The sequence below is a fragment of the Oncorhynchus gorbuscha genome, unplaced genomic scaffold (genome assembly GCF_021184085.1).
Source record: "Oncorhynchus gorbuscha isolate QuinsamMale2020 ecotype Even-year unplaced genomic scaffold, OgorEven_v1.0 Un_scaffold_454, whole genome shotgun sequence".
NCBI lineage: Eukaryota > Metazoa > Chordata > Actinopteri > Salmoniformes > Salmonidae > Oncorhynchus > Oncorhynchus gorbuscha.
The window spans coordinates 72122-87288 of record NW_025745294.1 but is presented as its reverse complement, the minus strand read 5'-3'; the positions used below and the strand labels follow the sequence as shown (position 1 = coordinate 87288).

At 43.0% G+C, this 15167-nt stretch overlaps 1 pseudogene; it reads right to left on the bottom strand.

Annotated features, from left to right (window-relative positions):
- Nucleotides 1-15167, bottom strand: part of LOC124018251 — a 150955-nt pseudogene that overhangs the window by 126115 nt on the left and 9673 nt on the right.

Here is a 15167-nt window from a genome sequence, read left to right as displayed (position 1 = left end):
CACACTACAGGAGAGACTGGTTTAATGTGCTCATCACTACGTTGGTAAGACAACACACTACAGGAGAGACTGGTTTAATGTGCTCATCACTACGTTGGTAAGACAACACACTACAGGAGAGGCTGGTTTAATGTGCTCACCACTACGTTGGTAAGACAACACACTACAGGAGAGACTGGTTTAATGTGCTCATCACTACGTTGGTAAGACAAAACACTACAGGAGAGACTGGTTTAATGTGCTCATCACTACGTTGGTAAGACAACACACTACAGGAGAGACTGGTTTAATGTGAGAGGCTCAGTGATGTCAGGGGTGTAGTTTACACCGAGCGGTTAGTATCAACACCATCACCTACAGCCAGATCATGGTCACAGCAGTCAACATTAGAAGATCACCTACATTTAATTTATTTATTTAGCAGATGCTCTTATCACAATGGATAAAGGAGAAGACAACTACTTATCACAATGGATGCAGGAGGTAAGACTGGTTTATCACAATGGATGCAGGAGGACAACACACTACTTATCACAATGGATGAAGGAGGTAAGACAACACACAATGGATGAAGAGGTAAGACAACTACTTATCACAATGGATGCAAGACAACTACTTATCACAATGGATGAAGGAGATAAGACAACTACATCACAGGATGAGGAGGTAGGACAACTTATCACAATGGATGAAGGAGGTAAGACAACTACATATCACAATGGATTAAGGCTCAGGTAAGACAACACTACTTATCACAATGGATGCAAGACAACTACTTATTACAATGGATGAAGGAGGTAAGACAACTACACTACAGGAGAGACTACTTATCACAATGGATGCAGGAGGTGGTTTAATGTGCTACCTATCACAATGGATGGTAAGACAACACACTCACAATGGATGAAGGACTGGTTTATCACAATGGATGAAGGATCACTACGTTTACAATGGATAAAACACTACAGGAGGTAAGACAACTACTTATTACAATGGATAAAGGAGGTTTAAGACAACTACTTATCACAATGGATAAGGAGAGACTGGTTTAATGACAACTACTTATCACAATGGATAAAGGAGTTTAAGACAACTACTTATCACAATGGATAAAGACAAGACAACACTTACACAATGGATAAAGGAGGTAAGACAACTACTTATCACAATGGATAAAGGAGGTAAGACAACTACTTATCACAATGGATGAAGGAGGTAAGACAACTACTTATCACAATGGATAAAGGAGGTAAGACAACTACTTATCACAATGGATGAAGGAGGTAAGACAACTACTTATCACAATGGATAAAGGAGGTAAGACAACTACTTATCACAATGGATAAAGGAGGTAAGACAACTACTTATCACAATGGATGAAGGAGGTAAGACAACTACTTATCACAATGGATGTAAGACAACTACTTATCACAATGGATGAAGGAGGTAAGACAACTACTTATCACAATGGATGAAGGAGGTAAGACAACTACTTATCACAATGGATGAAGGAGGTAAGACAACTACTTATCACAATGGATGAAGGAGGTAAGACAACTACTTATCACAATGGATAAAGGAGGTAAGACAACTACTTATCACAATGGATGAAGGAGGTAGGACAATTACTTATCACAGTGGATAAAGTAAATTTGCTGATTAAAAAGCAACTATTGAAGGACATTCTTACCGTACTGGAGAAAGTCATCTCTCTTGCCATGCTTGAATAGCTGGGCCTAGAAGACAGACGGGAGACAGGAGAGAGAGGAGAGACAGGAGAGAGAGGAGAGACAGGAGATAGAGGTGAGACAGGAGAGAGGTGAGACAGGAGAGAGACACAGTAGAGAGACAGGAGAGAGACACAGTAGAGAGACAGGAGAGAGAGGAGACACAGTAGAGAGACACAGTTTAGATGTGCTCAGAGACTAGTTGACACAGTAGAGACAGGAGAGACACAGTAGAGATACAGGAGAGAGAGGAGGAGACAGGAGAGAGACACAGTAGAGAGACAGGAGAGAGACAAGTAGAGAGACAGGAGAGGCTGGTTTACAGGTGAGAGACAGGAGAGAGAGAGAGGTGTAGAGATGAGAGAGACACAGGAGAGATCACAGGAGAGATGAGAGGAGATCAGGAGAGAGACACAGTAGAGAGACAGGAGAGAGAGGAGAGACAGTAGAGATAAGGAGAGATTTAGGAGAGAGAGAGAGAGATGGAGGAGAGAGAGACAGTAGAGAGACAGGAGAGAGAGGAGAGAGACACAGTAGAGATGACAGGAGAGGAGAGACAGGACAAAGGAAGACAACTATAGGAGAGACAGTAGAGATGAGAGAGAGACAGGTAGAGAGACAGGAGAGAGACCGGTAGAGACACAGTAGAGATACAGGAGAGAGAGGAGGAGACAGGAGAGAGACACAGTAGAGAGACAGGAGAGAGAGAGAGAGACACAGTAGAGAGACAGGAGAGAGAGGAGAGACACAGTAGAGACACAGAGAGAGAGACAGGAGAGAGAGAGGAGACAGGAACTAGAGACACAGTAGAGAGACAGGAGAGAGAGGAGAGAGACACAGTAGAGAGACAGGAGAGAGAGGAGAGACAGTAGAGACAGGAGAGAGACACAGGAGAGACAGGAGAGAGAGAGAGAGAGAGGAGAGAGATCACAGTAGAGAGACAGGAGAGAGAGAGAGACAGTAGAGAGAGAGAGAGACAGGAGAGACAGGAGAGATGAGAGAGAGAGTAAGAGAGACAGTAGAGAGACAGGAGAGAGAGAGAGAGACAGTAGAGAGACAGGAGAGAGAGGAGAGACAGTAGAGATGAGAGAGAGACAGGAGAGACAGGAGAGAGAGAGAGACAGGAGATGAGAGAGAGACAGGAGAGAGAGGAGAGACAGGAAAGAGACACAGTAGAGAGACAGGAGAGAGAGAGAGAGACAGTAGAGAGACAGGAGAGAGAGGAGAGACAGTAGAGATGAGAGAGAGACAGGAGAGACAGGAGAGATGAGAGAGAGAGAGAGAGAGAGACACAGTAGAGAGACAGGAGAGAGGAGAGACAGTAGAGATACAGAGAGAGACAGGAGAGACAGGAGAGATGAGAGAGAGAGAGAGAGAGAGAGACAGTAGAGAGACAGGAGAGAGAGGAGAGACAGTAGAGAGACAGGAGAGAGAGGAGAGACAGTAGAGATGAGAGAGAGACAGGAGAGACAGGAGAGAGAGGAGAGACAGTAGAGATGAGAGAGAGACAGGAGAGAGAGGAGAGACAGGAAAGAGACACAGTAGAGAGACAGGAGAGAGAGGAGAGAGACAGTAGAGAGACAGGAGAGAGAGGAGAGACAGTAGAGATGAGAGAGAGACAGGAGAGACAGGAGAGATGAGAGAGAGAGAGGAGAGAGACACAGTAGAGAGACAGGAGAGAGAGGAGAGACAGTAGAGATGAGAGAGAGACAGGAGAGACAGGAGAGATGAGAGAGAGAGAGGAGAGAGAGACAGTAGAGAGACAGGAGAGAGAGGAGAGACAGTAGAGAGACAGGAGAGAGAGGAGAGACAGTAGAGATGAGAGAGAGACAGGAGAGACAGGAGAGAGAGGAGAGACAGTAGAGATGAGAGAGAGACAGGAGAGAGAGGAGAGACAGGAAAGAGACACAGTAGAGAGACAGGAGAGAGAGGAGAGAGACAGTAGAGAGACAGGAGAGAGAGGAGAGACAGTAGAGATGAGAGAGAGACAGGAGAGACAGGAGAGATGAGAGAGAGAGAGGAGAGAGACACAGTAGAGAGACAGGAGAGAGAGGAGAGACAGTAGAGATGAGAGAGAGACAGGAGAGACAGGAGAGATGAGAGAGAGAGAGGAGAGACAGGAGAGAGACAGGAGAGAGAGGAGAGACAGTAGAGAGACAGGAGAGAGAGGAGAGACAGTAGAGATGAGAGAGAGACAGGAGAGACAGTAGAGATGAGAGAGAGACAGTAGAGATGAGAGAGAGACAGGAGAGAGAGGAGAGACAGGAAAGAGACACAGTAGAGAGACAGGAGAGAGAGGAGAGAGACAGTAGAGAGACAGGAGAGAGAGGAGAGAGACACAGTAGAGATGAGAGAGAGACAGGAGAGAGAGACAGTAGAGAGACAGGAGAGAGAGGAGAGAGACACAGTAGAGATGAGAGAGAGACAGGAAAGAGAGACAGTAGAGAGACAGGAGAGAGAGGAGAGAGACAGTAGAGAGACAGGAGAGAGAGGAGAGAGACACAGTAGAGATGAGAGAGAGACAGGAAAGAGAGACAGTAGAGAGACAGGAGAGAGAGGAGAGAGACACAGTAGAGATGAGAGAGAGACAGGAAAGAGAGACAGTAGAGAGACAGGAGAGAGAGGAGAGACAGTAGAGAAAAGAAGGAAAGAAAAGAGAGGAGCAACAACATCAATATCGTGGATGATATCGAAATAATACATTTTCATTTTAAAATTTTAAACATCACCACTAACCTCAACCTTCTGGATGTAGTCTGGGATTAAATCACCACTAACCTCAACCTTCTGGATGTAGTCTGGGATTAAATCACCACTAACCTCAACCTTCTGGATGTAGTCTGGGATTAAATCACCACTAACCTCAACCTTCTGGATGTAGTCTGGGATTAAATCACCACTAACCTCAACCTTCTGGATGTAGTCTGGGATTAAATCACCACTAACCTCAACCTTCTGGATGTAGTCTGGGATTACATCACCACTAACCTCAACCTTCTGGATGTAGTCTGGGATTAAATCACCACTAACCTCAACCTTCTGGATGTAGTCTGGGATTAAATCACCACTAACCTCAACCTTCTGGATGTAGTCTGGGATTACATCACCACTAACCTCAACCTTCTGGATGTAGTCTGGGATTAAATCACCACTAACCTCAACCTTCTGGATGTAGTCTGGGATTAAATCACCACTAACCTCAACCTTCTGGATGTAGTCTGGGATTAAATCACCACTAACCTCAACCTTCTGGATGTAGTCTGGGATTAAATCACCACTAACCTCAACCTTCTGGATGTAGTCTGGGATTAAATCACCACTAACCTCAACCTTCTGGATGTAGTCTGGGATTAAATCACCACTAACCTCAACCTTCTGGATGTAGTCTGGGATTAAATCACCACTAACCTCAACCTTCTGGATGTAGTCTGGGATTAAATCACCACTAACCTCAACCTTCTGGATGTAGTCTGGGATTAAATCACCACTAACCTCAACCTTCTGGATGTAGTCTGGGATTAAATCACCACTAACCTCAACCTTCTGGATGTAGTCTGTTATCACCACTAACCTCAACCTTCTGGATTAAATCACCACTAACCTCAACCTTCTGGATGTAGTCTGGGATTAAATCACCACTAACCTCAACCTTCTGGATGTAGTCTGGGATTAAATCACCACTAACCTCAACCTTCTGGATGTAGTCTGGGATTACATCACCACTAACCTCAACCTTCTGGATGTAGTCTGGGATTAAATCACCACTAACCTCAACCTTCTGGATGTAGTCTGGGATTACATCACCACTAACCTCAACCTTCTGGATGTAGTCTGGGATTACATCACCACTAACCTCAACCTTCTGGATGTAGTCTGGGATTAAATCACCACTAACCTCAACCTTCTGGATGTAGTCTGGGATTAAATCACCACTAACCTCAACCTTCTGGATGTAGTCTGGGATTAAATCACCACTAACCTCAACCTTCTGGATGTAGTCTGGGATTAAATCACCACTAACCTCAACCTTCTGGATGTAGTCTGGGATTAAATCACCACTAACCTCAACCTTCTGGATGTAGTCTGGGATTAAATCACCACTAACCTCAACCTTCTGGATGTAGTCTGGGATTAAATCACCACTAACCTCAACCTTCTGGATGTAGTCTGGGATTAAATCACCACTAACCTCAACCTTCTGGATGTAGTCTGGGATTAAATCACCACTAACCTCAACCTTCTGGATGTAGTCTGGGATTAAATCACCACTAACCTCAACCTTCTGGATGTAGTCTGGGATTAAATCACCACTAACCTCAACCTTCTGGATGTAGTCTGGGATTAAATCACCACTAACCTCAACCTTCTGGATGTAGTCTGGGATTACATCACCACTAACCTCAACCTTCTGGATGTAGTCTGGGATTAAATCACCACTAACCTCAACCTTCTGGATGTAGTCTGGGATTAAATCACCACTAACCTCAACCTTCTGGATGTAGTCTGGGATTAAATCACCACTAACCTCAACCTTCTGGATGTAGTCTGGGATTAAATCACCACTAACCTCAACCTTCTGGATGTAGTCTGGGATTAAATCACCACTAACCTCAACCTTCTGGATGTAGTCTGGGATTAAATCACCACTAACCTCAACCTTCTGGATGTAGTCTGGGATTAAATCACCACTAACCTCAACCTTCTGGATGTAGTCTGGGATTAAATCACCACTAACCTCAACCTTCTGGATGTAGTCTGGGATTAAATCACCACTAACCTCAACCTTCTGGATGTAGTCTGGGATTAAATCACCACTAACCTCAACCTTCTGGATGTAGTCTGGGATTAAATCACCACTAACCTCAACCTTCTGGATGTAGTCTGGGATTAAATCACCACTAACCTCAACCTTCTGGATGTAGTCTGGGATTACATCACCACTAACCTCAACCTTCTGGATGTAGTCTGGGATTAAATCACCACTAACCTCAACCTTCTGGATGTAGTCTGGGATTAAATCACCACTAACCTCAACCTTCTGGATGTAGTCTGGGATTAAATCACCACTAACCTCAACCTTCTGGATGTAGTCTGGGATTAAATCACCACTAACCTCAACCTTCTGGATGTAGTCTGGGATTAAATCACCACTAACCTCAACCTTCTGGATGTAGTCTGGGATTAAATCACCACTAACCTCAACCTTCTGGATGTAGTCTGGGATTAAATCACCACTAACCTCAACCTTCTGGATGTAGTCTGGGATTAAATCACCACTAACCTCAACCTTCTGGATGTAGTCTGGGATTAAATCACCACTAACCTCAACCTTCTGGATGTAGTCTGGGATTAAATCACCACTAACCTCAACCTTCTGGATGTAGTCTGGGATTAAATCACCACTAACCTCAACCTTCTGGATGTAGTCTGGGATTAAATCACCACTAACCTCAACCTTCTGGATGTAGTCTGGGATTAAATCACCACTAACCTCAACCTTCTGGATGTAGTCTGGGATTAAATCACCACTAACCTCAACCTTCTGGATGTAGTCTGGGATTAAATCACCACTAACCTCAACCTTCTGGATGTAGTCTGGGATTAAATCACCACTAACCTCAACCTTCTGGATGTAGTCTGGGATTACATCACCACTAACCTCAACCTTCTGGATGTAGTCTGGGATTAAATCACCACTAACCTCAACCTTCTGGATGTAGTCTGGGATTAAATCACCACTAACCTCAACCTTCTGGATGTAGTCTGGGATTAAATCACCACTAACCTCAACCTTCTGGATGTAGTCTGGGATTAAATCACCACTAACCTCAACCTTCTGGATGTAGTCTGGGATTAAATCACCACTAACCTCAACCTTCTGGATGTAGTCTGGGATTAAATCACCACTAACCTCAACCTTCTGGATGTAGTCTGGGATTAAATCACCACTAACCTCAACCTTCTGGATGTAGTCTGGGATTAAATCACCACTAACCTCAACCTTCTGGATGTAGTCTGGGATTAAATCACCACTAACCTCAACCTTCTGGATGTAGTCTGGGATTAAATCACCACTAACCTCAACCTTCTGGATGTAGTCTGGGATTAAATCACCACTAACCTCAACCTTCTGGATGTAGTCTGGGATTAAATCACCACTAACCTCAACCTTCTGGATGTAGTCTGGGATTAAATCACCACTAACCTCAACCTTCTGGATGTAGTCTGGGATTAAATCACCACTAACCTCAACCTTCTGGATGTAGTCTGGGATTAAATCACCACTAACCTCAACCTTCTGGATGTAGTCTGGGATTAAATCACCACTAACCTCAACCTTCTGGATGTAGTCTGGGATTAAATCACCACTAACCTCAACCTTCTGGATGTAGTCTGGGATTAAATCACCACTAACCTCAACCTTCTGGATGTAGTCTGGGATTAAATCACCACTAACCTCAACCTTCTGGATGTAGTCTGGGATTAAATCACCACTAACCTCAACCTTCTGGATGTAGTCTGGGATTAAATCACCACTAACCTCAACCTTCTGGATGTAGTCTGGGATTAAATCACCACTAACCTCAACCTTCTGGATGTAGTCTGGGATTAAATCACCACTAACCTCAACCTTCTGGATGTAGTCTGGGATTAAATCACCACTAACCTCAACCTTCTGGATGTAGTCTGGGATTAAATCACCACTAACCTCAACCTTCTGGATGTAGTCTGGGATTAAATCACCACTAACCTCAACCTTCTGGATGTAGTCTGGGATTAAATCACCACTAACCTCAACCTTCTGGATGTAGTCTGGGATTAAATCACCACTAACCTCAACCTTCTGGATGTAGTCTGGGATTAAATCACCACTAACCTCAACCTTCTGGATGTAGTCTGGGATTAAATCACCACTAACCTCAACCTTCTGGATGTAGTCTGGGATTAAATCACCACTAACCTCAACCTTCTGGATGTAGTCTGGGATTAAATCACCACTAACCTCAACCTTCTGGATGTAGTCTGGGATTAAATCACCACTAACCTCAACCTTCTGGATGTAGTCTGGGATTAAATCACCACTAACCTCAACCTTCTGGATGTAGTCTGGGATTAAATCACCACTAACCTCAACCTTCTGGATGTAGTCTGGGATTAAATCACCACTAACCTCAACCTTCTGGATGTAGTCTGGGATTAAATCACCACTAACCTCAACCTTCTGGATGTAGTCTGGGATTAAATCACCACTAACCTCAACCTTCTGGATGTAGTCTGGGATTAAATCACCACTAACCTCAACCTTCTGGATGTAGTCTGGGATTAAATCACCACTAACCTCAACCTTCTGGATGTAGTCTGGGATTAAATCACCACTAACCTCAACCTTCTGGATGTAGTCTGGGATTAAATCACCACTAACCTCAACCTTCTGGATGTAGTCTGGGATTAAATCACCACTAACCTCAACCTTCTGGATGTAGTCTGGGATTAAATCACCACTAACCTCAACCTTCTGGATGTAGTCTGGGATTAAATCACCACTAACCTCAACCTTCTGGATGTAGTCTGGGATTAAATCACCACTAACCTCAACCTTCTGGATGTAGTCTGGGATTAAATCACCACTAACCTCAACCTTCTGGATGTAGTCTGGGATTAAATCACCACTAACCTCAACCTTCTGGATGTAGTCTGGGATTAAATCACCACTAACCTCAACCTTCTGGATGTAGTCTGGGATTAAATCACCACTAACCTCAACCTTCTGGATGTAGTCTGGGATTAAATCACCACTAACCTCAACCTTCTGGATGTAGTCTGGGATTAAATCACCACTAACCTCAACCTTCTGGATGTAGTCTGGGATTAAATCACCACTAACCTCAACCTTCTGGATGTAGTCTGGGATTAAATCACCACTAACCTCAACCTTCTGGATGTAGTCTGGGATTAAATCACCACTAACCTCAACCTTCTGGATGTAGTCTGGGATTAAATCACCACTAACCTCAACCTTCTGGATGTAGTCTGGGATTAAATCACCACTAACCTCAACCTTCTGGATGTAGTCTGGGATTAAATCACCACTAACCTCAACCTTCTGGATGTAGTCTGGGATTAAATCACCACTAACCTCAACCTTCTGGATGTAGTCTGGGATTAAATCACCACTAACCTCAACCTTCTGGATGTAGTCTGGGATTAAATCACCACTAACCTCAACCTTCTGGATGTAGTCTGGGATTAAATCACCACTAACCTCAACCTTCTGGATGTAGTCTGGGATTAAATCACCACTAACCTCAACCTTCTGGATGTAGTCTGGGATTAAATCACCACTAACCTCAACCTTCTGGATGTAGTCTCACCACTAACCTCAACCTTCTGGATGTAGTCTGGGATTAAATCACCACTAACCTCAACCTTCTGGATGTAGTCTGGGATTAAATCACCACTAACCTCAACCTTCTGGATGTAGTCTGGGATTAAATCACCACTAACCTCAACCTTCTGGATGTAGTCTGGGATTAAATCACCACTAACCTCAACCTTCTGGATGTAGTCTGGGATTAAATCACCACTAACCTCAACCTTCTGGATGTAGTCTGGGATTAAATCACCACTAACCTCAACCTTCTGGATGTAGTCTGGGATTAAATCACCACTAACCTCAACCTTCTGGATGTAGTCTGGGATTAAATCACCACTAACCTCAACCTTCTGGATGTAGTCTGGGATTACATCACCACTAACCTCAACCTTCTGGATGTAGTCTGGGATTAAATCACCACTAACCTCAACCTTCTGGATGTAGTCTGGGATTAAATCACCACTAACCTCAACCTTCTGGATGTAGTCTGGGATTAAATCACCACTAACCTCAACCTTCTGGATGTAGTCTGGGATTAATCACCACTAACCTCAACCTTCTGGATGTAGTCTGGGATTAAATCACCACTAACCTCAACCTTCTGGATGTAGTCTGGGATTAAATCACCACTAACCTCAACCTTCTGGATGTAGTCTGGGATTAAATCACCACTAACCTCAACCTTCTGGATGTAGTCTGGGATTAAATCACCACTAACCTCAACCTTCTGGATGTAGTCTGGGATTAAATCACCACTAACCTCAACCTTCTGGATGTAGTCTGGGATTAAATCACCACTAACCTCAACCTTCTGGATGTAGTCTGGGATTAAATCACCACTAACCTCAACCTTCTGGATGTAGTCTGGGATTAAATCACCACTAACCTCAACCTTCTGGATGTAGTCTGGGATTAAATCACCACTAACCTCAACCTTCTGGATGTAGTCTGGGATTAAATCACCACTAACCTCAACCTTCTGGATGTAGTCTGGGATTAAATCACCACTAACCTCAACCTTCTGGATGTAGTCTACATGATTAAATCACCACTAACCTCAACCTTCTGGATGTAGTCTGGGATTAATCACCACTAACCTCAACCTTCTGGATGTAGTCTGGGATTAAATCACCACTAACCTCAACCTTCTGGATGTAGTCTGGGATTAAATCACCACTAACCTCAACCTTCTGGATGTCTCTTTAAATCACCACTAACCTCAACCTTCTGGATGTCTCTTTAAATCACCACCCCTCAACTCTTCTGGATGTAGTCTCTTTAATCATCCCCACTCTCAGTCTCTTTAATCCTTCCCATCTAGTCTCTTTAATCACTAACCTCAACCTTCTGGATGTAGTCTCTTTAATCACTCTAACCCAACCTTCTGGACTCTTTAATCACTCACTAACCTCAACCTTCTGGATGTAGTCTCTTTAATCACTCCCCACTAAGTCTCTTTAACACTCCCCATTTAGTCTCTTTAATCACCACTCCCTCAACCTCTCAGTCTCTTTAAATCACCACTAACCTCAACCTTCTGGATGTAGTCTTTAAATCACCACTAACCTCATTCTCTCAGTCTCTTTAATCACTCCCCATTTCTCAGTCTCAACCTTCTGGATGTAGTCTCTTTAAATCACTCCCACTCTCTCAGTCTCTTTAATCACTCCCCAACCTTCTCTCAGTCTCTTTAAATCACTCCCCACTCCTCAGTCTTCTGGATTAGTCTCCCCATTCTCTCAGTCTCTTTAATCACTCCCCATTCTGGATCAGTCTCTTTAATCACCCCATAACCTCAGTCCTTCTGGATTAATCTCCCCATTAATCTCCACTCTTTAATCTCCCCATTCTGGATCAGTCTCTTTAATCACTCCCCAACCTTCCTTCTGGATGTAGTCTGGGATTAAATTTCAACTGGATGTAGTCTGGGATTAATCACCACTAACCTCAACCTTCTGGATGTAGTCTGGGATTAAATCACCCTAACCTCAACCTCTCTGGATGTAGTCTTTTAAATCACCACTAACCTCAACCTTCTGTCTCTTTAATCACTCCCCAACTTCTGGATCAGTCTCTCTTAAATCACCTCTTTAATCCTCAACCTTCTGGATGTAGTCTTTAATTACATCACCACTAACCTCAACCTTCTGGATGTAGTCTGGGATTAAACCACCACTTAGACTCAACCTTCTGGATGTAGTCTGCAGTTAATCACTCCCTCTCTCAACCTTCTGGATTTCTCTCAGTCTCTTTAATCACTCCCCACTCCTCAGTCTCTTTAATCTCCCCACTCTCTCAGTCTCTTTAATCACTCCCCACTCCTCTCAACTCTTTAATCAGTCCCCATCTCTCAGTCTCTTTAATCACTCCCCATTCTTCTCAGTCTCTTTAATCACTCCCCACTCCTCTCAGTCTCTTTAATCACTCCCCATTCCTTCAGTCTCTTTAATCACTCCCCACTTCTCTCAGTCTCTTTAATCACTCCCCACTTCTCTCAGTCTCTTTAATCACTCCCCATTCTCTCAGTCTCTTTAATCACTCCCCACTCTCTCAGTCTCTTTAATCACTCCCCACTCTCTCACTCTTTAATCACTCCCCATTCCTCTCAGTCTCTTTAATCACTCCCCATTCCTCTCAGTCTCTTTAATCACTCCCCATTCCTCTCAGTCTCTTTAATCCTCCCCATTCTCTCAGTCTCTTTAATCACTCCCCATTTCTCTCAGTCTCTTTTCTCACCCCATTTCTCACTCCACATTCTCTCAGTCTCTTTAATCACTCCCCACTCTCTCAGTCTCTTTAATTCTCTCACTCCCCACTCCCCATCTCTCAGTCTCTTTAATCACTCCCCATTCTAGTCTCTTTATCACTCCCCACTCTCTCAGTCTCTTTAATCACTCCCCACTCTCTCAGTCTCTTTAATCACTCCCCACTCTCTCAGTCTCTTTAATCACTCCCCACTCTCTCAGTCTCTTTAATCACTCCCCACTCTCTCAGTCTCTTTAATCACTCCCCACTCTCTCAGTCTCTTTAATCACTCCCCACTCTCTCAGTCTCTTTAATCACTCCCCACTCTCTCAGTCTCTTTAATCACTCCCCACTCTCTCAGTCTCTTTAATCACTCCCCACTCTCTCAGTCTCTTTAATCACTCCCCACTCTCTCAGTCTCTTTAATCACTCCCCACTCTCTCAGTCTCTTTAATCACTCCCCACTCTCTCAGTCTCTTTAATCACTCCCCACTCTCTCAGTCTCTTTAATCACTCCCCACTCTCTCAGTCTCTTTAATCACTCCCCACTTTCTCAGTCTCTTTAATCACTCCCCACTCACTCTCAGTCTCTTTAATCACTCCCCACTCTCTCAGTCTCTTTAATCACTCCCCATTCTCTCAGTCTCTTTAATCACTCCCCATTCTCTCAGTCTCTTTAATCACTCCCCACTCTCTCAGTCTCTTTAATCACTCCCCACTCTCTCAGTCTCTTTAATCACTCCCCACTCTCTCAGTCTCTTTAATCACTCCCCATTTCTCAGCGGTCTTTAAAGTTTTTGCTTTAAATCACTCCCCACTCTGCAAAACAGTCTTACTTTAATCACTCCCCACACACAGAGCCAGTTTTAAACGCTCTGACTACATAGAGAGAGAGAGAGAGAGACACTCTCCCAGTCAATTTAATCACTCCCAGAAGGAGAGACTATAAACACTAACCCAGTGTCACTACTAATAGTCTCTTTGATACACTGCCCACTCTGAGTTGCATTAAATTAGCTACTTAGACTGACCACACAAGAGTTGACCTGAAGAAAAATATACTGAAATACACTGTTATATCTGGTTAAACACTACTACTACATAAAGACAAAGTGGAAGACAGTGAGGACTGGGGATTAGTCACTACCCACTACTCTACAGTCTGGTAAAGTAATGACTACCAGCAGTATATCTATATACTACTACTACACTGGTAAAGTAATGACTACCAGCAGTATATCTATATACTACTACTACACTGTAAAGTACTTAATCTACTACTACACTGGTAAAGTAATGACTTTATCTATATACTACTACTACTACTGGTAAAGTAATGACTACCAGTATATCTAATACTACTACTACACTGGTAAAGTAATGACTACCAGCAGTATATCTATATACTACTACTACACTGGTAAAGTAATGACTACCAGCAGTATATCTATATACTACTTTACTACTACTACACTGGTAAAGTACTACCAGCAGTATATCTATATACTACTACTACTACTACTACACTGGTAAAGTAATGACTACCAGCAGTATATCTATATACTACTACTACTACACTGGTTAATCACTCCCAGCAGTATATCTATATACTACTACTACTACACTGGTAAAGTAATGACTCCAGCAGTATATTAATACTACTACTACTACACTGGTAAAGTAATGACTACCAGCAGTATATCTATATACTACTACTACTACACTGGTAAAGTAATGACTACCAGCAGTATATCTATATACTACTACTACTACACTGGTAAAGTAATGACTACCAGCAGTATATCTTATATACTACTACTACACTGGTAAAGTAATGACTGCAGTATATCTATATACTACTACTACTAATACACTGGTAAAGTAATGACTACCAGCAGTATATCTATATACTACTACTACTACTACTACTGGTAAAACAATGACTACCAGCAGTATATCTATATACTACTACTACTACACTGGTAAAGTAATGACTACCAGCAGTATATCTATATACTACTACTACTACACTGGTAAAGTAATGACTACCAGCAGTATATCTATATACTACTACTACACTGGTAAAGTAATGACTACCAGCAGTATATCTATATACTACTACTACTACTACTACTACACTGGTAAAGTAATGACTACCAGCAGTATATCTATATACTACTACTACTACACTGGTAAAGTAATGACTACCAGCAGTATATCTATATACTACTACTACACTGGTAAAGTAATGACTACCAGCAGTATATCTATATATACTACTACTACTACTACTACTACACACTGGTAAAGTTGACTACCAG